This window comes from Pseudorca crassidens, chromosome 20, assembly GCF_039906515.1.
Source record: "Pseudorca crassidens isolate mPseCra1 chromosome 20, mPseCra1.hap1, whole genome shotgun sequence".
Classification (NCBI taxonomy): Eukaryota; Metazoa; Chordata; class Mammalia; order Artiodactyla; family Delphinidae; genus Pseudorca; species Pseudorca crassidens.
In genome coordinates this window covers 16,458,293-16,480,110 of record NC_090315.1, presented here as the reverse complement: position 1 = coordinate 16,480,110, position 21,818 = coordinate 16,458,293, and the positions used below count along the sequence as shown (strand labels likewise).

The 21,818-nt window shown below is 37.5% G+C and overlaps 2 protein-coding genes across 7 annotated transcripts in view; one reads left to right on the top strand and one right to left on the bottom strand.

Annotated features, from left to right (window-relative positions):
• Positions 1-21,818, bottom strand: part of ZNF382 (zinc finger protein 382) — a 254,817-nt gene that overhangs the window by 75,493 nt on the left and 157,506 nt on the right. The gene's annotated exons all lie outside the window — the stretch shown is intronic.
• The window catches only part of LOC137215245 (zinc finger protein 14 homolog), a 184,037-nt gene continuing 175,336 nt past the window's right edge, over positions 13,118-21,818 (top strand). For 3 of the 6 annotated variants that reach the window (XR_010939220.1, XM_067720221.1, XM_067720217.1), the window contains exons 1-2: positions 13,152-13,247; positions 15,758-15,946. The gene's annotated coding sequence lies outside the window, so the exon portion shown is untranslated. Of the gene's footprint in view, positions 13,248-15,757; positions 15,947-21,818 lie in introns of all 6 variants that reach the window. The other 3 variants (XR_010939223.1, XM_067720218.1, XM_067720219.1) reach the window with 2 other exon arrangements.

Sequence of the window (21,818 nt, the reverse complement as noted above, 5' to 3'; positions counted from 1 at the left end):
AAGGATTCTGGTTCAATTTAATGGTGAAGAATTCTAATTAATAAATGTAAAGGGAATGAGGGAAATAGGAAATCACCATAATAATAGTGGTAATTATATACAAAATCCATTGATGGATGGTAAGAGTTGAAGGTGAAAGTATAAGGAAAAAATGGGATATTAGAATTGTTTCAAAGTATCTCTCCCAAGTATTTAATTACAAAGATAAAACATTGCACACACACCTTTAACCGAATAATCACCAACAATGAGACACTGGCATCAAGGTGATGCACTAAGAAGGGCAAACACTTGGGTAGTATTCTCACCAAAACATGCGTAACTATGTTCTAATAATGAAGGAACTGCAGGTAGACCCAAAATGAATACCCTTTTGTAAAATAACTTGCCCAATACTCCAAAAGTTCATAACTTTTCTAGGTCATAAAAGGCAAGGGAACTAAATACAATGCTGGATTGTGGATTCAATTTTTGGAACATTAGCAGAGAAAACTTGATGAAATTCAATCAAACCTGTCATTTGATGATAGTATTGTTCCCAATGTTAATGTCCTGGTTTTGATCATTATACTACAGTAGTGTAAAATGTTAGTATTAGGCAAACTGGGAGAAGGGCATATGGAAACTCTGTAGTCCTCTTGCAATTCTTTTTTTTTTTTTTCTTCTTTCAATTCTTAAGAACAGAATTTATTTTTTTAATACTCTGTTTCCAGTCAAACTGGGAATAATAGAGGCAGGATTTACCTTCCTGCCTAAAATAACAAAACACTAGATAAAATATGAGAAATAAAGGTTTTCAGACATTGGACACCAGGCAACACAATGGTAATGCCTAAGAAAGTATAAACAAATGTGATCCACACATTTGACCCAGCCTACTGCCTAGAGAGCATTTCCACACCTCAGCACTGTGAGGGGGAATACAAGGGGCGCTTTGTAATCTCCCTAAGTAGACAAGATGGAGCTGAGAGTCCAGGGAGGCAGTGATGGCTAGAGTCTGCAGGGCAGAGTATTGAGCCAAGTTCTCATCAGTGCATGGGATCAAGGAAACCACCTGAGGCCAGCAAAAGAAATGCTTAAGAGCACAGGTAATCCTTGGAGCTCACACAGAGCCAGGAATAGTTTGTGTCCCCATCAGCAAGAGTGGTAAACCTCATAATTTATAGGGCACTGGTTAGATTACTCAAAAAGCTATTGCCTCAGTAGATAGGCGAGTTAGCACTAGATTAAGGCTTTCCTAGTCCCACCTAGCAGAGCTTAAAGCAAATCTTGAACAAATTGTTTCCAGGTAACATAAGTATATTACAGAACAAAGTTTGAGTATATTTATAGAAATGCAAAAATACCAAGCACATTGAAGGTAACTTTCATAATGTCTGTAGTAAATAAATTTTACCAGAAGTGTAAATAAGCAGGCATACATGACTATAATGCAAAAATTCAATAGAACCACAACCAGAAATAGAAATGACAAAAATAGATTTTGTATTTAATAATAGATACTGACAATACAAAAGTCATAACTATATTCTATATATCCAACAAGGAAGAGAGATTGATCATGTTAAGTACCAATGTGGAAAATATTTAAAAGACCCAAACAAATCTAGAGGTAAAAACAACAATGTCTGAGACATAAAAATACAGTTGCTAGAATTAATAGATTAAACATTGCAAAAGCAAGCATTAGTAAACTGGAAGGCATAGCAATAAAAACTATATAAATTGAAACAGAAAAACAGACTGAGAAAATAAGAGTATCAGAGAGCTGTACGACAACTTCAGCTAGCATAATTATGTGTAATTGAGATCCCTAGAAGAGAGGAAAAAGAATGGGCAGGGGACGAAAAAATAATTGAAGAAATAATGGCTGAGGGACTTCCCTGGTGGTGCAGTGGTTAAGAATCCACCTGCCAATGCAGGAGAGACAGGTTCAAGCCCTGGTCTGGGAAGATCCCACATGCTGTGGAGCAACTAAGCCCATGCACCAGAACTACTGAGCCTGTGCTTTGGAACTTGTGAGCCACAACTACTGAGCCTGCATGCCATAACTACTGAAGCTCATGCACCCTAGAGCCCATGCTCTGAAACGAGAAGCCACTGCAATGAGAAGCCCGTGCACCACAATGAAGAGCAGCCCCCAGTCACCACAACTAGAGAAAGCCCACGCACAGCAACAAAGACCCAATGCAGCCAAAAATCAATCAATCAATCAATTAATTAATTAAAATAATGGCTGAAAACTTTCCAAATTTCATGAAAATTATAAACCCACAGGTCCATGAAGTTCAACCTATCCCAATCACAAGAAACATGGGGGACAGGGGGTATTACTCCAAGGGAATCATAACGAAATTGATTAAAATCCATGCCAAAGAGAAAATCTTAGAAGCAGGGAGGGGGAGAAATATCCTGTATGTGCAAAAGAGCAAAGATAAGAAACCATACTTCTGGACATGATGGAGTAAACACATTTTGCCCTATTACTCTTCACTTATTAGACTTAAAATCCATGGAAAAAATACATGAAATAAACTTAAGAATCTGAAAGTTGGAGTAATGAAGGCCAACTCTATTGACCTTGGGATTCGAATAACAACCCAGCCCAGTGGTGAGTTCCCTGGCAGAAGACTGGGTGTTTTGTGGTTTTTGTCTCCCCATATATTCCTATCTGAGCACCAGAGACTTGAAATTAGAAATACCAGCAGGTGCAAACAACTACCAAAACACCAAACAATAACAAAAAAAAAAACACACACAAGGTATGCTTGCTTTTCCTATCCAAAGGGCTGAGAAGGTTGCTGCCCTGCAGAACAATACCCTATTGACAATGCCAACTCTGCATTAGCTGAATACTTTAAAAATGCCAATCTTTCACACTATTATGCAAACAGCTAGCAGCACCATCCTCCCTTCTTGCCAGTAAGCATCTGCAGAGGCCTTGTGTGTGCACAGCCTAAGATCCCAGCCCAGCAGTAATGCCTCTTCTCCCAAGCAATGGGCATATGCAGGCGCTGTGTGTGTGAGCAGAGACCTGACTGCCATCCTGGCCCATCAATAATGGGCATCTATAAAGATCATGTATGTGATTAGAGCATTGACTGCCAACCTAGTCCAAGAACCATGAAGCACACCTCATTTCCTGGCTGGCAGATGCATTGGGAGGGTGTAAGTACAACTGGGGCATTGACTACTGTTGCGACTTGGCACTGACAGGCATTTACAGGGGCAATATGTGAATTATCACTCCAATGAAGCAGTAACAAAGGTCCTTTCCCTTTCCAGCCAGTGGGGGCTCCAAATACTATGTGTGTAAACAGAGCCATGACTAAATTCCTGCTTATCAACAAGTAGCAAGATTTACACAGAAACCAGAGTGTCATAAGATTATAACCCAAATCATTGGGGTACAGTCAAAACTTACTCATCCTAGCAAGAACAAGGAATATTCAACTTGAATGAAAAAAGACCAAAACAAACCAAGATGACAAAGATGTTGGAATTATAAGGATTTTAAAGTTACTATATAAAAATGCCCAAATAAACATGGAATGCACATAAAAACAGAGCTCCAAAATACATGAAGCAAAAATTGACAATTTCACAATAGGTAGAGCCTTCAAAGTCAGTTTCAATATCAGCTAGAACAACTAGGTAGATGGTCAACAAGAAAATAGAAGACTTGAACAAACTATGAATCACTTAGATAATAGGCATCAATAGAAACTCCACCCCATAAGAGCAAAATACACATTGTTCTCAAGCATATACATATAAAACATTCTCCAGGATAAAACACACTGAGACATGAAACAAATCTTAATAAATTTAAAAGGATTAAAGTCATACAAAGTATATCCTTCAGTCACATGATATTAAATTAGAAATCCAAGAAATTTGAAAAATTCACAGATATTTGGAAATTAAACACATTACTAATTAACCCTAAGGGTCAAACAAAAAATAAGGAAAATTTAAAAAATATTTTCAGATGAAAATGAACCTAATGAGATGCATATAAAGCAGCACATAGAGGTAAATTTATAGCTGTAAATGCTTATATTTTAAAAAAGAAAAAAAAATCTCAAATCAGTAACCTAACTTTGCAGCTTAAGAAGCTAGGGGGAAAAACCTAAAACAAGAAGAGGAAGGAAATAATAAGGAATAGATGAGAAATAAATGGAAGAGATAATAGAAAAAATATATAAATGAAACCAAAATTTGTTTCTTTAAAAGATCAACAAGGGACTTCCCTGGTGATCCAGTTGTTTAGACTCTGTGCAGGGGGCGTGGGTTTGATCCCTGGTTGGGGAACTAAGATCCCACATGCCGCATAGCACAGTCAAAAAATTTTTAAAGATCAAGTAAAAGATCAACAAAATGACAAATATTTGGCTAAAACCACCATGAAAATAAAAAGGGAGAAGGTACTAAAATCCAGAATGAAAAAGAGGGCTTAACTACCAACCTCACAGAAATACAAAGTATAATAAGGAAATGCTATGAATACCTGTATCCCAGCAAATTAGATGAGTTACAAAACAAATTCCAAAAAAGACAAAATCTACCAAAACACACACACAAAAATGGATAATCTGAATATGTCCATATTTGTTAGAGGAAATGAATAACAACCTTCAAAACAGAAAGCATCGGGCACAGATGATTTCACTGGTGAATTCTACCAAATGTCTAAGGTAGAAATACTAATTATCTGTGATCTATTCCAGAAAATAGAATGATGTCCTAACTCATTCTATGATGTTGTCATTACCCTAATACCAAAATCAGATAAAGACATTGTAAGGAAGGAAAATTACATACCAATATCTCTCATGAATATAAAAGCAAACATCCTCAACAAATTATTAGAAAATCAAATCCAACAAATGTAGAAAAGTAATTACATACCACAGTCAAGTGGGATTTCTCCCATGCATGCAAGACTGGCTCAATATTTCAAAATCAAGCAATTAATCTATCATATCAACAGGCTAAAGAAGAAAAATCATATGATCATATCAATAGATGCAGAAAAAGCATATGAAAAGATTCCATACTCATTCATTATTAAAACCCTCTCAGGAAACTGGAAATAGGGGAAACTTCTTCAATTTGATAAGAACATTTACCAAAAACTAACAGGTAACATCATATTTAATGGTGAGGAACTAAAGACTTTCCCTCTAAGAGCAGGAACAAGGGAAGGATATCTTCTCTCACCACTCATATTCAGTATTGTACTGGAAGTCCTATCTAATGCAACAAGAAAAAGAAACCGTATACAGATTGGGAAGTAAGAAATAAAGCTATTTGCAGATGACATGGTTGAATGTGTAAAAATCCTGAAGGATGCTCAAAAAACTCATGGGACTAATAAGTGATTATAGCCAAGGTTGCAAAACATAAGGTTAATGTACAAAAGTCAAGTACTTTCCTATACACCAGCAATGAAAAATAGGAATTTGAAATTAAAAACATAATTATTTAATTAGAACCAAAAAAGTACTGAGGAATAAATCTAACAAAATATGTACAAGAGATATATGAGAAGAACTAGAAAACTCTGATGAAAGAAATCAAAGAACTAAATAAATTAATATTCTATGTCCATAAATATTAAAAAATTCTATGTTCATAACCCAATATTGTTAATATGACAGGTATTCCAAACTTGACCTATAGAGTCAATGCTATATTAAAATTACAAGTTATTTTGTAGATATTGACAAACTGATTCTAAAGATTATATGAAAAGACAAAGGACCCAGAATAGTCAAACAATACTGAAGATGAAGAAGTTGGAGGACTAACACTATCAACTTCAAGATTTACTATAAAGACACAGTAATCAAGACAGTGTGTACTGGCAAAAGAACAGACAAGTAGATAAATGGAATAGAATAGAGAGCTCAGAAATAGATCCAAACTAATAGAGCCAACTGATTTTTGACAAGACAGCAAAGACAAATCAACAGAGAAATGTAACAATCAACAAATACTGCTGGAACAACTTGATAGCCACATTAAGAAAATGAATCTGGACCAGGATTTACGACTTAAAAAAAATTCAAAATAAATCATGGGCCTAACTTTACAGTGTAAAACTAAAAAAAACAAAAACACAAAAACTTCTAGAAGATAACATGGGAGAAAATCTAGGTGACTTTGGGTTTGGCAATGATTTTTCCTAGAAACACCAAAAGTATGGTCCCTGAAAAATAAAACTTGATAAGTCAGATGTCATTAAAATTAAAAACTTCTGGGGCTTCCCTGGTGGCACAGTGGTTAAGAATCCGCCTGCCAATGCCGGGGACATGGGTTCGAACCCTGGTCCGGGAAGATCCCACATGCCACGGAGCAACTAATTCCATGAGCCACAACTACTGAACCTGTGCTCTAGAGCCCGCATGCCACAACTACTGAGCCCACGTGCTGCAACTACTGAAGCCCATGCGCCTAGAGCCCGTGCTCTGCAACAAGAAAAGCCACCACAATGAGAAGCCCGCACATCGCACCAAAGAGTTGCCCCCACTCGCCACAACTAGAGAAAGCCCACACGCAGCAACGAAGACCCAACAGCCAAAAATAAATTTTAAAAAAATTAATTAGGAAATATCCTTGTAAGCAAGGAAAAAGAAGGTATAAGCAATTGAAATACATTTTGTTAAGGGAAAAGAAAGTAATTTTGTCTGAAAGAGAGGTCAGATAGAAGAGAAATGGAAAAAATCTGGAGATAAAAAGGAAATTATAGAAGGTAATGGAGAAGAAACCCTGGGCAAAGAGTTTAATGTGTGATCAGGACTAAGATTAGAATAAATTTAATTGAGTAAGTGAATTTTAATATTAAAGGTAAGGTGGTGCAAAACTAGAATTTGTTTCTCTCTCTGTTAAGAGGACAAAGTTTTCCTGGAATAATGATCTGCTTTAATAACAGATTATAAAAGTTTCTTTACCTTTTAAGTAATCTGTTGTAACTATCTGTATTTGCCTTTGAAGTCTTTTATTTTCGCTTTAGTTAAGTGAAAAAGTATTGTTTCACAGCACCTATAATCCTATTTGATGTTTTTGACAAACTTTCCAAAAATCAACCTCTAAATGAAGTGTTATTGACCTGAAATAAACTTGACATTTTCCAGAGGTCTCCTGGAACATCTCAAGAGATTTGTTTTCTCTCCTTACCAGAGAAAGATATTAAACTAATTAGGCTTATTTGGTATATTAAAGAACATGGGAAGCATTATCAAATGAATGGTGATAAACCCTCTTAGGATATACTGTATGGATAAATGTTATTAATATAGCTATTCTAGAAATTACATGGAATTCCTAAAAGTCTGGTATGTTCTAGTATAATGTTATCAGTCATAATTCTAGTTATTATCTTTAATTGTTCTATGTCACAGAAGTAACCAAGTTTCTTTGCCAATTGCATTGTGATCAGATCTTTGACCATGCGTTTTTAAATCTTTTGTCATTTATAGGCAGTTATTGTACTCTGATGCTTTTATAAAAATGCTTCATCTTCAAGAAGATCCATAGAAAGGACCTTTTGACCAGTACAGGTTTCTGATAATTTTTACATCATACCACTGAACTGGGTAAGAAATTAAAGAATTCTAATGGAAACCCTGATGGCTTCATAAAACTGTTAACAAAAGAGCAAGATCAAAAAGAATTAGCTACATAGGGCTGAATGATAGTTTTTATGACTTTTTTGTCTGAAATATTACTGGCTTTTAATCTTTGTTTTCCAGATATAAGGAAACACTCTCCCTTAAGCTAATTATAACTGACAGCAATTTGGTAAACTATACTTTTGTAAGCAGAGTAGAAACATTTATCTTTTCTACCTGATCCCTCCAGAAATTGGAAACTCCTAGGTTCCCAGCAGCCTTACCAGGTAAATAAGGAAGGCCACCTCCTGACGGGTACAGGAATTTTGAGTTATTTTGGGGACACTGAGAAGGGAGGAATTCATCCAAATCTATACCCATCACAGGTGGCAAGTCCTTGGCAGGGCTTTCCTGGCCTTAAGAGGCCTTTTAAAAGTTCAATCTGAGATTCCTTATAAAAAGTTCCAGCACAGCCAATTTAAAAGAGCCTGTAGGATGAATTACACTTATGTGAATAATCAGGCTAAGTTTATTGAAACCAAACTTATTTTGCAAACAATTAGTCTTAATTTGACTATCTTTGGTAGAAATCAGCATAATTTTAGAGAGAAATATTATGGTTTAGTGATATTACTTTATGTATGTTAAGTTCTAGTGTTGTTAATTGCTTCTGAGGGTTTGTGTTTACTACCTAAGACTCACTTCCTGGATGACTCCTTGTTACTACGTTGTGTTATTACAAAAGTTTAATTGAATTATTAAAAGACATTCTAGGTTTGTTTCTGAAGCTTATCACAGTAGTCTATCTTTAGATGAAGATCAGATGCCCTGTGACCTACAACCAGGAGATTATATACATATGAAGAAGCATCATTTAAAGCAGCAGTCCCTAACACTTTTGGCACCAGGGACTGGTTTTGTGGAAGACAGTTTTTCCACGGATGGGGTGGGAAGGGGGAGGGGGATGGTTCAGGCAGTAATGAGAGCAGTGGGGAGCAATGGGGAGCAGCAGATGAAGCTTCACTCACCCGCCAGCCGCTCACCTCCTGCTGTGCGGCCCAGTTCCTAACAGGCCACGGACCAGTACAGGTCCGCAGCCCAGGGGTTGGGGACCCCTGATTTAAAGGACTGTCTCCAACCTAGATGAAAGGACCCTTAAACTAGTTGATGTGCAGCAAAAGTGAAGAAATTCACTCTTAGAATCATATTTCCCACTTAAAATGGGCCCCTACACTGTACTGGTCTATATAGAGGACTGCTGACCTCAAACTCACCTTAAAGCAATGCTCAAACAGAGAGGAAATGACACACCAGGACAAGAAGACAACATCAGAAATAGCTATCCCAAGATGCTAGACCTGACTTGTATGATTATTTATAGTGATCTCTTGGACTTCTGCATATGAATCAAATGTTTTCTATTACAGGCAAAATTCTACACAGAGTTTAAAACTTAATCTAATTGTTGGGCTTATGGTCACTTACCTATGTCCAGTACTTTTGGGTTACCTTGGTGGATTTCTCCTCTCCAAGACAATGATTGGATAGTCCTTAGGAAATTTATTATAGAAGAAAGAAGTTACAGTTCTCTTTGGGCCACTATTGATATTACTAGATGGGACCCCCTCAGTTGGCCAACCAATCATACTTGCTCTGACCCTGGACATAAATACGAATTTTAAAGTTACTCAAGCTCAGAGAAATGAGCTAATTTCAGTGAAAGAATATATACTCCTGATTATTAGGAGGGACCCTCCCTCAGTCATGGGATGGATTTATATGGCTAATACCAGGCTATGGTTGTTTAAGTTTAAGGGAACAATTTGTTTGCTGGGAACAATTAAATCATACTAAAGGTAACCATCCTAATAACACTAGGAAATTGGGCTGAGTGCCTTATGAACAATGCTTATATATCATTACCTTTAAAGATAGCGATTGGTAAGGAACAGACTGGGTCAGATGACTGGGGATATACTGGGCCACACCTAATGGAAGCTCTTGGTTTAAATTCTTACTTATGATCTTATCAATGCTACTAGCTGTATTACTTATACTCTGCCTATTTTATAAAATTATTGTTTTTTGCATTACCAAATGTGACTGAGCCTCCAATAAAGATAATGATGACTAAGCAACCTGAAACAATTAACTAAATATAGTTTTAAATATACATATAAGATCAAAATGATTGTAGTAGTGTAACCCTAGATATGGGAAGAAGCAGCAAGAGGGAATCATTTCCTAGACCATAACAGATTAGTAAGACAGATGGTACAGAAACTTTTATGACTACCATTAACAATGCCTAGTCCAGTAACAGCACACTGAGTGGCCCATCAATGAAATCCTCACCATACCTAGGAATGAGCCTTCCTAGCACCATGGGACAAATTGGTCACAAAATGTCTCCCAAACCTTGGTTGAACTTATGACCAAAAGGGGGAAACTGTAAAACAAAAAGTGTTGTACACCATCCAGTTCTACAAGAATCAAGCCTTTAGCCACTATACTCACTGACTTACATCCTGAAAGGAATTCAGGATGAGTCACTCTGTGCTCTGCAAAAATGGGCCTTTAGATACTTAGAATTATTTCAGGAGAATTTTTAAATGAACTTGGATTCTTGCATCTTCCCAAACTTAGAAAAGCACTAAAATCATTACTTGAGATATTTGTTCCTCATGACTAGCAGTAACCTTCTATCGAGATGTATCCTTAACTGCGTGTACCCCTTCACCTCTTCAGAGTAATTTCTCAGAGCTATCTGAGAGGTTGTCTCCCAAGGTATAGTGCTCAGTAAGTCCCCAAATAAAACTGAAACTCACAGTTCTCACGTGTGTTTTTATTTCAGTCCACATTACAATGAAAAGAATTAAAATGCTACTATACATTTCATGCACCTATAGGTAAATTTTGTTTTGTTTACCAAAAACTTTCATACAATATATACCATTTAAAATCCTATTTTCATTTAATATAATACCATAAATTTTCTTATGCTTCCTTTCCTAGTAAGTACGTGGTTATAAGATGGCTGCTCCATATGCAGCTCTATATCCACTTTCCAGGCAGGAAGGAGAAAGGAGGAAGGCCAAAAGAATACATACCCACTGAGCCTGCCGCATCCCCACCCCTTTAAAGAACTAAGAAATCCAATCTAACAGCTTTTGTTTACAACTATAAGGGAAACTAAAACATGTTTTTTGTTTGTTTGTTTTTGGCCATGCTGTGCAGCTTGCAGGATCTTAGTTCCCTGACCAGGGATCGAACCCATGCCCCCTGCAGTGGAAGCGTGGGAGTCCTAACCACTGGACCACCAGGGAATTCCCTTCCTATTTGTTTTTTGTTAAGCTGAGCACACTGCCCCTTCAAACAAAAATCCGGATTTTTATAGCAATAAAGGAGAGAATGGATTTTGGGTTAGTCACACATGAAAAAACCACACTGTCTAATATTAAAAATATTCTCAAATAACTTTCAATTATGTGGGAAGTTACAACGTCATTTAAATGAAAGTATTTAAAAAATATATATGTATACACATGTGTGTATATATACGTGTGTACATATATGTATCTACATGGTTCCATATATGTACATATGTAAAATCAGAATACTCAGCATACATATTAATTTTTAAAATTACAAATGCAAGGAAGATATTTCCAAAGAGAAACAGTAGGTTCCGGTTTACTTCATGGGTCTTTGTTAGGAGTTAGCCAAGAAAGAAAAAAAATCCCCTCCTGAAAAAATAAAGCATTTTACAAACAAAGAGAAAATACCAAGCCACCTTATGTACGACTTTTAGATGTCACAACCATTATTTTCTCCTCCTTGGAGATCTCTCTTGGAGAAGGATATGTTAGCTAAGCAGCAGTAGGGAAAGGATGGGGTTAAAGCACACCAAAGTGTGCTTTGTTTTGCAGAAACTGTTAAATTGCAGAAAGTTCCAACCGCCAGATGTTTCAAAAAGGTTAGAGTGCAAACAAACAACCAAAACACCTGCTTGCTTGCAGTTTTTGGCAACCTAGAGTAACCTCTATCTCTTTACCATGCCTGCCCTTTCAGGACTATGCATGCCCCCCAGGTTTAAAACTTCCCCGTCCAGCTTTGGAGAGACAGTACTTTGAGAGCTAGCTCTCTGTCTCCTTACTTGTCACAAGTAATAAATGCTTCTGCTTTACTCAAAAGTACTTGGTGTGTGCACTGGCTATGCACCACAAGGGACAGACCCATTGAGCCCGGTAACAGAGATGGGGCAAGGAGACAACAAACCTTTCTTGAGGTCCAGATGACAAGGTCACCTTGCTCACTTGCCCCTCCCTGACCAGGGGAAGGCTATCAGAGGAGACCCGGGCTTCCATCTCAACCTCAACGTCATAGAGAATAATCAGGGTTTTTACAGGGGCAGAGCCATCCTGTATCTCATACATGACTACATGTGACACAGTAACTGACACAGTCTCCCCAAATTCACACATCCAGTGCTGCATAGTCACACACCCACCAGTAGACACAAAGTTAACAGCCTCAGTCTCAGACTCCCCCTTCCTTCCGCACACAGTGCTACACAGTCACAATCCCCACTAGGGCGCAGTCACAGAGGCACAATAACAAAGCTCCCTATGCCTGCACAGAAGAGGAATACACGATCCCACAGAAACAATCCACACACCCACCACAGGGACACACAGTCACAGGTAGCCCACACCAGCACACAGTATTACACACGGTCACATATTAACAATCATACCACGGAGATTCATCCACAGAAAGCTACACACACACGGTATCACACACAGTCAGAATAACACACACATCACTGGGACACATAGCCACACACAATTTCGTAACCCACACTCCCCTCCCCAACCCCGTCCGTTCCGCCCGAACAGACTTAATACTCAGTCTCCACCCCCGCCCCGAGCTCTGTACGTTTCACCTCCAATCTGCCTTGCGCGGCGCCAGCCAACAGTTCAGAGACTAACACCCGGCTCGCGTACAGCTCTGCTCAGAGCCGCCGGCCGGAGAACGCGGCGGCCTCTGGGAAATGTAGTTCAGAGCCGCACTCGCGAGGGACAAGATGGCGCTGGGCTTGAGCCCTGCCAAAGAGATCCCCACAATCACTCCCTGCCTCACCCCTACTCCACCCCAGCCTCGAATCGCGCCCTGGAGTCTTCTGGCGCTCCTGGCGTAGCCTTGCACCGTGGCTCCTAGTTGGAGTCACCCTGGCGTGCTTCAACTGAGCTTATTATAACGCAAGGCACATCACTGCCCTCTTCCAGATGTAGTTAGCAAAGGTAGAGTGTTACCTAAGTCCTGAGGCTCGGCCTACGTACACTACTCCCCCAACCAGGAAGACAGTCCCACAAACTACGGTGGAGCTGAGAAAGCACGAAAGCTGACTCGAAAAGCCGACTCGAACCACTGAAACTTCTGGGAAATGTAGTCCACAGTAAAAAAAAAAAAAAAAAAGGACAACCGGCCGACATCAACTGCTTCTGTCCGGTACTGAGCCCAGGCTTGGTGGAACCCAGGAGACCTCTGGGAATGCTCACCAGCCTGGAGTGCGCAGGCGCAAGCGCAGGCGCAGGCTTTCCGGCTCGGCTTCGTCGTCTTTGTCTGATGGTGAGTTTGATTTTGGCTCTGCGAAGCGCAGATCTTGTTGCGGGACCTGGGTTTCTGGCTTTAGAATCCGGTCGGGGAGGCTGTAAGGGAGGTTTTGTGGAGCCTACTACCGGGCTGGGGAAACTGAAGGGGAGGAATCGCCTCCTGTGACGTGCAGTGTTCAAAGCTTCTGTGGATGGGGGCAGGGGTACAGAAGGAAACGGGCGGGTTCTCCGGGGGGGTGACAAAGGTTGTGAGGGAGTGTGAGAGGGTTATAGAGTTGCAACCTGTATGGTTCCAGGTTTGTGAGTTTGGGTGGCATTGTGAACTTAGTGGGGTAGTACCATGTAAACCTCACTTTTCTAGTTTCTAAAATAATGATAAGAATGCATCTCTCTGGAGCATCCGTATCTGTGAAAGATGAGAAAGGGAGAAGGCTAAAAGCAGACTCATTGTAGAGTAGAAAACAAAATCAGCATTCGTTTTTTTGTTTCTTTTTAAAGAGGAAAGATTTCCGGGAAACTTGTTATTGGTTGTCTAGACTCCCTGTAGGTATTGAATTTTCTTAATTCTTTGAAGGAATTTTGGTAAGGCTGCTTTGAGAAGTTCTGGACTAAGGAATAGCTTTAAGAGGTAGTTTCCACTAGTGCACACAGCACAGACGGAATTGGGAAGCAAGTTGTCCTGTCTTTGGTGCAGAAATCAAGTAACGGATTTAAGACTCCCTGGTTTGTCAGTGAGCATGGCAGTCTGACTCCTAATTTGACCAGGTTTTCCCCAAACGAAATGGCCTTTATAAATGTAAAGAAACAAATTTTTCTTTTATCTACAAAGAGAATTTCTTCCAGTATTTTATCACACTTAACATATTTTTCAATAAAACGAAAAAGAAAAGTACCACAGTACAAAAATTCATGTATAGAAATAATAGCTTTGATACGTACAGAAAATAATCAGTAATAGTTATAAAGAAGACTACTTTATTTACAATAGCAACAAGTCAGATAAAACACCTAGGGATAAACAGTAAATGTATAAAACCTTTATGAAGATTATTTTTAAATGTTAATGAAAGACCCAAAAGAAGACTTGAGCAAATGGAAATATATACAATATGTTAGATAGATTTTAAAAGTCTGCAATGTATTTTGTTACATGAAGAAAGTAAAGTGTATATTTGGTGTAATACACTACTTTTTTTAGTAAGTGGGGATAGGAATGTATATTTGTAGTTACACAGAAAATAAAAATAGCTGTGAGGGGATGCAGCAGCTAGGGCACGGATAAGAATCACATTTTTGCTTGCATGTTTTGTACACTTCCGTTTTTAATTGGGATGGAGGAATTAGATTTCTGTGTTCACTCCATTCCTTTACAGGTGTTTATCACTGCCTCATTCTTGAACGTTTCCTTGATTTCCATAATACTTCTCTCATTTTTATAATTCCGGTCAAAACCAAGGAACAACAACCCCCCCCCCAAGAAAAAAAAAAAAGAAAAACCCTCCATTAGTGACTTAACGTTTCTGTTTTTCCCTTAAATATTAGTGTTCTTAAGTTTCTGACTTCGATCATTTTTTTTCACCTCTAAGAACTCTATGAGCAACAAAATTCCACTGCTATGGCTTCACCTGACACAGGACTAACAAATGATCATTCTTCTTTGAGGCTTGTCCTGAGCTCCTCATGCATATATCCAACTGCCTAATAGACAGCACTATCTGGAGGTTGCATAGGAACTTCAAACTCTTTATGTCCAGAATGTTATACTTATGTCTTTCCTCCTGCAGTTTGCCTCCATCCTTTCCCACTTCTGTATTACCTGTTTTCATCAATTAATAGCACTGTCCAGGCAGATTCTAAGCATACTACATTGGATCAAGCTTGTGAGGAAGTATGATCCTTTTAGCTATCATACCCCATTACAAATTGGAGACCATGGTCTTTTCAATACATATAATAAGTGAGAAATATATATATATGTTTGCTGAACCAATGAATTGAATGACCATATAATTATAGGACGCTTAAAATATTTAATTTCTCCTAGAGTAACATAACCTAGGTAAAATATTAGGCTTCTAAAAATTTTAAGAGCTCTGATTCATGAATTATTTCAGAGTCATTCCCTTTATATTTTATCCATATCACTCAAGGTTGGTGACTTCAGAATTATGAGAAAAGTGTCATTATGATACTCAAAAGTGTGACTGTGACTGTTCAATCAGGAGCAAGGCTACAAGTGACACCTGCTCAAAGGCACCCGTACAGGTTGTGATTCTAGAGAACTCTAGCAACTCAGTCTTGTAGTTTCTCTGTATAACCTGAATTCTGAAAATACGATAGCTTCTGTTTCCCATTTTTTGAAATGTATGGAGCCTTTAAATGGCTTAATGAGTTTGGCCTGAGATGCAAATTACAAATACTCTTTTTTCCATGTGCTCACATGTATGTATGTGCTCCAGTTTTTAAGCCAAAGGGTCAGCGTTACTTTATTCTTTTTCACGAGCCAGCTTCCTTTTGTATCCCCAGGAGCTGAACTTTCCTTATCCTTCAACTCCTTTGAGGGTCTAAGGGCTCAGCCTGAATTCTGGGATGCTGCTTTGACCTTCAGCAGTAACATCCAAGTCCTATGTTAGTATTTCGAATTTTAAAGTCACCAGTTCAAACAAGAAGAGCAATGGATGATTGAGGAAGAAATGTAAAGGAGGTGTTCTCCAGGTGAGTTAGGAAGAACCCAGCAGGTATGAATGGAATAAAAGCTCATTACAGTTATTCAGTGAGTTTACAACATCTGAAACTTTTTTTTTTTTTCTTTGCGGTACGCGGGCCTCTCACTGTTGTGGCCTCTCCCGTTGCGGAGCACAGGCTCCGGACGCGCAGGCTCAGCGGCCATGGCTCATGGGCCCAGCCACTCCGCGGCATGTGGGATCTTCCCGAACCGGGGCACGAACTCGTGTCCCCTGCATCGGCAGGCATACTCTCAGCCACTGCGCCACCAGGGAATTCCCTGAAACTTTTTTTGAGGAGATTTTCTTATCAGCCCCCATCCTTTGGAGTGAAAATTGCTAGGAATTCTTTAGATACCTAGGTAACATTTCCACCTGTTCTTCCTGGATTGGTGCTCTTTTCTCAGATTCTGGAGGACTGGGTGCCTCTCTAACCTCTATTCCGGACGCCAGCCTCTCTACCTCATTTGCAGTCTCAATTTTATGACTTCTACAGCCTAAATTTCGTGTTTCTCCCTCTCACTAACATTCTCCATTTTTTACTTCTCCTTATATGCCTAGACTCCTTTCCTTCATTTAGTCCTTCTTGCCAAGGATTATAGATCTGTAATCTTTCAAAAACTAGCACGTAGGTTCTTTTCTTTAAAATTTAACTATCATTTCTCCCTCCTTCTATCGTTATATACCTCAGAGTTGAATTTTACCCCCTTATCCTTATTCCTTATTGTCTTCTTACCTCCAGATATCATAGTATAACTCTTCTCCACCTCCTGCTTTTTAACAATAATGCAGGCTTGGAAATGAGTGCTGACTTCCTACTAGTTCAATTCCCTGTTACTTTTAAAGAGAAATAGTACTATTATTTTTAAACTCTAATACATATACTTGATAGAAATTAAAAGAATAGATATGTCTCCTTATTCCTGGCTCTCAGTTCTCCATTTCTGCTCCCTGGAAGCAGCAATTATTAACATTGAATGCTTCTAAATGTTTTATGAGTATACAAGGAGACTTTCAGGCAGAGCAGTGACATGATTTGACTGTGACAAGATTACTGTGATTGCTATGTTGAGAAGAGTTGTAACATATGTCAAAATGCTCAAATGTTAAGCAAACTCAATGTATTCTGTTTAAATGGTGACCTGTTAAGAACAGAGGTTGGCAGCTATACCCTGCTATGTGTTTTTGTAAAAAGTTCATTCATTTTCTTAGGGTCTGAGACTACTTTCAAACTACAATGCCTGAGTTGAGTTGGCATCTGCAGATACATGATATGTAAAGCAATGAAACTGGACTAAAAAGTGTTATCAATCATGGTAAAGCTAAGTGACTATAATAAACCCCAAAATGTGCTGGTTTAAGGAATGTAGGAATTCATTTCTTGGTCACATATCAGTTATGTGGTGAGTAGTCAAAATTTGCGTGGTAGCTTTGGTCTTTGTGGTACTTTAAGATCCAGATTTCTTCCAGGTGTCTCTTTATCATTTAGTTGTGGTTGAAGCTGGATCAGCAATGCATCCTTGTTCCAGCCTGGTAGAGGAGAGAGGAATCACCGCTCTAGGGTGTGTATGTGGGGGGAGGGGGGTCAATAAATTATTTTGTAAAGGGCCAGGTATTAAGTTTTTTAGGCTTTGTAAGCCATAGGATCTCTGTTGCAACTACTCAACTCAGGCATTATAGCACACTTAGTTTGCTTGGCATTAGAGCATTTTGATTTATACTTTGAAAATACTTTTTAAACCACAAGATAAATGCTGTTGAAAGGACCATTTTGCCTGGTATTCAGACAATGTTGCCTAGTTCAGTTCAGGACTGTCATTTCACAGTATAAAAAAGTCAGTTTTGGGAGGGGGGGAGGGAGGCTCATGAGGGAGGGGATTGGGGGATATATGTATGCATATGGCTGATACACTTTGTTGTGCAACAGAAAGTAACACAGCATTGTGAAGCAATTATACTCCATTAAAGATGTATTAAAAAAATTCAGTTTTGATAAGTATGTGTGAAGGATGTTGATATAATCCCTGTAAAAATACAAGGGGCTTTAATTACCAAGGAGATATAATTTCTGTGTTTTCTTTTGGCTTATTAGTAATACAGAACTTAGTCCTGATCTGTTGAGCATCATGCTTTTGCAAATTTAATGAATTTAAGAATTGGAAAATTTTAAATATATAGTATTACTGTACTTTGTTAAAAGTTTAGTAAAATTCACATCTTAAGCCATGTGTACCTGGGACTTTGGGGTGATAAAATGTCTGAATGATTATCTCTTTTTTTCCTATGTTTATTTTTCTGTTTAGATTTTCTGTCTTTTCTGGTCTCAGTTTTCAGAGGTTATATTTGCTAGGTTTTCAAATTTATTTGCATAGGGTTGAGCAAAATAATCTCTACAATCCTTATTCCCAAATAATCATTTTTTATTTTTGTAATTTTGTTTTTATTCCCTTTTAGTTTTTCCCTAAGAATCAACTCATGAATCTATTATTCTATTTTTGTTTGTAATAATTAAGTTCTTTTATCTTTACTAATTTTTCTGTTTTTCTTTTATTTACTTTTCCTTATTGTAATTCCTTAGTTGGAATGTTTATTATGATTATTTCTTTTAAAAATAATGTAAACATTTATGCTAAAACTTCTCCATGCATTATTTTCAAATGTGTTCTATGGGTTCTGGGTTCTGATATACATTGTGTTCTGAATAACATTCTGAACATTACACAATTTATTTTAATTTCCTCTTTGACCAAAGAGTTTGTTCAAGCCAGTAGATTTTGGAATTTACACGTGAAAGATTTTCATTTTTCTAATTTATGACTTTTTTTTTTTAGTCAGAATTTTATCTGTTCTTTTCTACTTTGTGGAATATTTGAGATTTTATAGGCCTACTATTTGGACTGATTTTGAGAATGTTCTCTGAGCATTTTAAAAGATGGTTCACTATCTATTTTCAAGATGCAGAATAAACTAGTTAGCTCTATATTATAAATAAGTGCATATTTTTATTTCATGTTCCCATTTTTTATATGTTTGCATATTTCATGGATTTGATCTCCTAGGTTGAGAGGTAGTCTTCTCAGTTGCTAATGTGTTTTTGTATGTTGGATTTCTGTATTTTATATATTCATGATTATCTTCTTTATCTTTAGTCTTTATTTTCACCATTTCTTATATATTGTTTTACATGCATATCTTGTATATATATAGTTTAGGGGGGTTTTGCTATATCAGTTGTTAAACTTTAGCATGAATCAAAATCACCTGAAGGGCTTGTGAAATACAGATTGCTGGGCCCTACCCACAGGTTTTTTGATTCTGGAGGTCTGGTTTGAGGCCTGAGAATTTTCTGTATGATCCTATCATAGCTCTTTTAATAGTTATTTTTATTCTAATTGCACTTATTGACAGGAACAATATGGTTGGTATTGATTCTCTGATTTTATTTTATATACTGTTTTAATTTTTTTGGGGGGGGCTCATGCGGCACAGCTTGTGGGATCTTAGTTCCCTGACCAGGGATTGAACCCATGCCCTTGGCAGTGAAAGCACAGAGTCCTAACCACTGGACCTCCAGGGAATTCCCAACTGTTTTAAATTCTGCCTCATCTTTTATCTTTTGTATCTTTTGCTATAGGATCTTTCTTTGTTTTGAATATATGTCTTTTCTTCCCGAAAATTTGGAAAGTTTATATTTTTTTCTTATGGTTGCCTTTATATTCATAATTTTCTTAGTCTTCATCTTTGATTTGAGATAATATCTATTTACTGTCTGTTACCAGGAGTGATGTATATTTTATACATTTTACAATAAATATTTTCAGTCTCCCTCTTCCCTTCACTGCACAATTGGTGATTATGATTATTATTCTAGCTTTAAATAGTAACAGTTGCACTGTTCTCACCTCCCCCTTCATAGTATGAAATTCTTTGCATCTTTGCCGTTGATTGTGCAGTGATCCATCTATCAAAATCCTATCCACTGTTCAACTTTGAACTTCATTTTTATTAAACTGTCTCTCACTTCTAGCCCAATCTCTCTAATCTCTGTATCTCCATCTTATATTGTACCTTCCAGAGCAACTTGGATCTTAAGTATATACTCTGTTAGATTTGTATTTTTTGCTTTGATGTCTGAGACATACATTGAAGCTTATTGGCAGAAAGGCCAGTTTTCTATCCTTCTTGTCTGCATTCTTGAGCACAAATATTTTATTTTGTGAAATGTCTACCCTAGTCTTTCTCCCATTTAAAAAACTAAATTGTTTATCTTTTTATTATTGTGTTTCAAGAGTTCTATATATTCTGGATACAAGCCCTTTATTAGTTTCTCCCAGTCTATGGCTTTCCTTTTTGTTTTCTTAACTGTGTTTTTTTTTTTTTTCTTTAATTAATTAATTAATTAAAATTTTTTTGGCTGCGTTGGGTCTTCCTTGCTGTATGCAGGCTTTCTTTAGTTGCATCGAGCAGGGGCTACTCTTCATCACAGTGTGCGGGCTTCTCAATGCGGTAGCTTCTCGTTGCAGAGCATAGGCTCTAGGTGCACAGACTTCAGTAGTTGTGGCACGCAGGCTCAGTAGTTGTGGTGCACGGGCTTAGTTGCTCCATGGCATGTGGGAGCTTCCTGGACTAGGGCTTGAACCCGTGTCCCCTGCATTGGGAGGTGGATTCTTAACCACTGTGCCACCAGGGAAGTCCTTAACTGTGTTTTTTGAAGGGCATTAATTAGTTTTAAATTTTGATGAAGTCTACCACTTTTTCTTTTATATTAATAGTTTTTTTATTAATAGTTTTAATGCTTATGCTGAGGTCTATAATTGATTTTGAGTGAATTTTTGCTTATGGTATGCAGTGAAGGTTTTCTAGTTATGGAAATTATAGCACTGATATGAGTGGCAGCATATTACTAATCAGTTCTTGAAATGATTTATAAGAAAATGAGGATATAATTTTAAGACAGATAGATCAGGATAATGTCCAAGGTTTGCAGTGAGTGGATGGAAAACAGTTATAAAAGAAAGGATTTAGAGAGAGGCCAAGGAAAGGGCTCTTGACAAGAAAAGGGCTTGGGTGCCAGTATATCAGGCATAATGAAAGGAGAAAAATAAATGAAAATTGAATTTGATGACAATGACAGTTTCTGTATCAAGAAACGATAGTATCAATAATCAAAATAGAAATCAAAATCAGATTTGGAAGTAAAAATGGCTATTTTCTGGCATATTTTCTTTCCCATTAAATATATGTGTACTTTGCTGTTTAGCTCATGTGAAACTCAGTTGTAAGTAGATAAAAAGAGCACTGTCTATAGTTATTATACAATTATAGACTGAGTCAAGTTAAAAGGCTCAAGTCTTCAAGATCTCTGTAAGTATAACAAATAGGGGCTTTTAAAAGTCAAATAGGATTATAACTATGCTTGCTCCATTCTTCCTCACCCACAGTTTTTGTTCCACATAGACAGCCACTTTCAACTCATTTGACTGTGTCTGTTGGTGTTTATTCCCATATTTTATACAGCTATTTTACCTATTTTAAATGTAATCAATTTAATCATTATCAACATGCTAATATGAAAGATGGGGTTCAGAAAATTTCCTGCATTCATTTTTTTCATATTTTCTCTGAAACTCCTTTCTCTGGTGCTTCATATTTTCTCTTGAACCTCCTGGATTCCTCCACTAAACTACTAATTTCCCAGTCATTACTCTCTTTCTTTATTCCTTTCTCCCTTCCTTCCTTTTTTATTAAAAATTTTTTTATTCTGGGAGATATTCTGTATTTTGTTTCCCAACCTATTGAATTTTTAAGGTTAGCATCATACTGTTTATTTCCAAAAGCACTTATTTATAGAATCCTGTTAATAT